This window comes from Salvelinus sp. IW2-2015, unplaced genomic scaffold (genome assembly GCF_002910315.2).
Source record: "Salvelinus sp. IW2-2015 unplaced genomic scaffold, ASM291031v2 Un_scaffold1117, whole genome shotgun sequence".
In the NCBI taxonomy this organism is placed as follows: Eukaryota; Metazoa; Chordata; class Actinopteri; order Salmoniformes; family Salmonidae; genus Salvelinus; species Salvelinus sp. IW2-2015.
The window spans coordinates 336,936-340,859 of record NW_019942734.1 but is presented as its reverse complement, the minus strand read 5'-3'; positions in this window follow the sequence as shown (position 1 = coordinate 340,859).

Below are 3,924 nucleotides of genomic sequence, written 5' to 3'. Positions count from 1 at the left end.
CAGCCATATCCGCGGCAGCAGGAAGAATTAAGTCCTCCACAATAGTATGGGGCTTGATTGTTCTAGCCACTCGGTAGCTCACCATATAAGACRCTTCTAGCCCCTTCTTATTAATGGTATGTGTTGCTTTTCCATAATGTCTTACTACTCGAAAGTCGTCTTAATTCTCGCTCAAAAAAACTCCTGTGGCTTATTTTTCAAATGGGCACGTTTTGTTTCTAAATGTTTGTGCAAGAGTGAAGGTTTCATTGAGTTGTGAGACAGTACTTTTGCACATATAACACACAGTGGATGAGGAAAGGCACTACTCCCAATATAAGTGAACCTAAAAATCAATGTAGTTCTCATCAAATTTGCGCCTCTTCGATGGTCCAACGTCCCTGTCTGTTGTTCGGTGCTTTCCCGGGTAAGGGGGCAGTAACTCTTCGGCTCCATCAGATTGACAACTGTCAGTGTTCATGCTAGCTGGCCTAACAACAAATGTAGAATTGCTGATGCTAGCATTGGATGTATTCGTGTAAACAGAATAACTTGTGTCGTTGACAGGTGCAGGTGTAGTACTGCTGGTAGTAGCAGTCCTACCAGTAGAGCTGGTATGTGTCTCTATGGACACGGGACTTACTTTTTTAAACCATTTATCAATTTTCGAGCAAACGGAATGAGCAGCAGCTACGTTTGTCTACATACGGACCGTTAGTGGAATTCCCGCGAGAGAGTAACGGTTAACGTGATTGTATGTTCATTATTTGACTAGTCTACCTGTATTTGACATTGTGTTGTTATTTCGCTGAACACTAAATGGTTTAATTTTATTTTTGGAAGTAAAATGAGGCTCCTCGGGCGAGAAAAAAACCTCACCCAAATGTATAGCCCTGTTGGAAAATATAAATGGACTGTTTAAAAATGTGAAATTATCCCCCAAGGTTTATTTTTATTTTTATGTGAATCACATTTTTATTTGGCGTAGCCCAGTTTGGGAATACCTGCAATAAGGCATGACATAATGTATAGATACAACATCCTGTTGTAACAAGACTCGTATTGAATGCACTAAAAGAAAAAKAAATCTTTCCTACTGATGAGTCAACGGGGTTATTTGTAGGTATGTTTTGAGACGTTCCTGGCTTGCTACAGCACTGTGAACCACGTCACATTGAAGCATACGATTGGTCTAGTTATGTATGGGATCAAGGGGATTGGATGCATTTTACTAAAGAAAAAAAACCTCAAGATAAGTGAGGCGCTGAATAGAGAGCGAGAACATTCTCTGCTGAGTTTAACAAAAACATATATTTGTTTTTTATGTAACCTATATTTAACTAGGCAAGTCAGTTAAGAACAAATTCTTATTTACAATGACAGCCTATCCAGGACGACGCTGGACCAATTGTAAGTGAAATGACGGTATGAATCTATAACTGCTAGGAATCTCACCTCAAATCAGAGCCAACCAGAGGAAAGGATGTGGTACCGGCAGCATCCATGAACGGATTGGCACGGCGAGGAAGAAACGCGGACAAACACGTCACCATGGCAACCCTAGCTGCTACAGACATGCTGGCTCACATGGTAACGGAGTTGGACAGGAGAACAGTGTAAACCTAATGTTCTACAGAGTCCCCGATCTATTCACCCAACCAACCAACGTGTCAGAACAGATGTTCACACCGTGCCAGGGTCAGAAAGTGTGTTACAGAATCAAACAATAGCATTCAAAGTCTCACTGACTACATCATTTCAGTCTCTCAGTCTCTCTTTCTGAAGGATTTGTTCTCATACTCTTTTCACAAACGGTTGGATGAGAGCACAGGTTAACTTAACGAAATGATGCTCAACAATAAATACCTTTCTGAAATATTTTTCTCCTTGAGAGCTTAAAAGGCACTTATGCAGCCATTTTTACTGTACATTATAGGACAATGTTGTTCTACCCTAGCTCTGTGTTTCAGTCTCACTGTCTCCATCATTCAGTCTCACTGACTCCATCATTCAGTCTCTCTGACTCCATCATTCAGTCTCTCTGACTCCATCATTCAGTCTCACTGACTCCTTCATTCAGTTCACTGACTCCATCATTCAGTCTCACTGACTCCTCATTCAGTCTCATGACTCTCATTCAGTCTCATGACATCATCATCTGACTCCATCATTCAGTCTCTCTGACTCCATCATTCAGTCTCACTGACTCCTTCATTCAGTCTCACTGACTCCATCATTCAGACTTCTCTCATCATCATTCAGTCTCTCTGACTCCATCATTCAGTCTCACTGACTCCATCATTCAGTCTCACTGCTCCATCATTCAGTCTCACTGACTCCATCATTCAGTCCTCTCTGCTCATCATTCAGTCTCACTGACTCCATCATTCAGTCTCACTGACTCATCATTCAGTCTCACTGACTCCTTCATTCAGTCTCACTGACTCCATCATTCAGTCTCACTGACTCCTTCATTCAGTCTCACTGACTCCATCATTCAGTCTCACTGACTCCATCATTCAGTCTCTCTGACTCCATCATTCAGTCTCTCTGACTCCATCATTCAGTCTCACTGACTCCTTCATTCAGTCTCAACTCTATCATTCAGTCTCACTGACTCCTTCATTCAGTCTCACTGACTCCATCATTCAGTCTCACTGACTCCAGTCATTCAGTCTCTCTGACTCCATCATTCAGTCTCTCTGACTCCATCATTCAGTCTCACTGACTCCTTCATTCAGTCTCACTGACTCCATCATTCAGACTCTCTCTCCATCATTCAGTCTCTCTGACTCATCATTCAGTCTCACTGACTCCATCATTCAGTCTCACTGCTCCATCATTCAGTCTCCTGACTCCATCTTCAGTCTCTCTGACTCCATCATTCAGTCTCACTGACTCCTCATTCAGTCTCACTGACTCCATCATTCAGTCTCACTACTACATCATTCAGTCTCTCTGACTCCATCATTCAGTCTCACTGACTCCTTCATTCAGCTGCTCACTGACTCCATCATTCAGACTCTCTCTCCATCATTCAGTCTCACTGACTCCATCATTCAGTCTCACTGACTCCATCATTCAGTCTCACTGACTCCATCATTCAGTCTCACTGACTCATCATCAGTCTCACTGACTATCATCATTCAGTCTCACTGACTCCATCATTCAGTTCACTGACTCCATCATTCAGTCTCTCTGACTACATCATTCAGTCTCACTGACTACATCATTCATTCTTTACCTCCTTTCCCACTTCCTCTCTCTTCCTTCCAGCTCAAAATCAAATTGAATGTTATTTGTCACATGCGCCGAATACAACAGGTGTAGACCTTACAGTGAAATGCTGAATACAACAGGTGTAGTAGACCTTACAGTGAAATGCTGAATACAACAGGTGTAGTAGACCTTACAGTGAAATGCTGAATACAACAGGTGTAGTAGACCTTACAGTGAAATGCTGAATAACAACAGGTGTAGTAGACCTTACAGTGAAATGCTGAATACAACAGGTGTAGTAGACCTTACAGTGAAATGCTGAATACAACAGGTGTAGTAGACCTTACAGTGAAATGCTGAATACAACAGGTGTAGTACGACCTCACAGTGAAATGCTGAATACAACAGGTGTAGTAGACTTACAGTGAAATGCTGAATACAACAGGTGTAGTGACCTTACAGTGAAATTCTTCTTACAAACCCTTAATTAACAACAATGCAGTTTTAAGAACAATACAAGTTAAGAAAAATATTTACTAAATAAACTAAAGTAAAAAATAACAATAACAATAACGAGGCTATACAGGAGGTACCGGTACTGAGTCAATGTGCAGGGATTCCTTATATTTATTTAACCAGGATAGTTTGCTCAGTAACACTGCAAATAAAACAATACAAAAATGAAGTGTGTATGTGTGTGATCCTATTGAGATCAATCTCAGGATA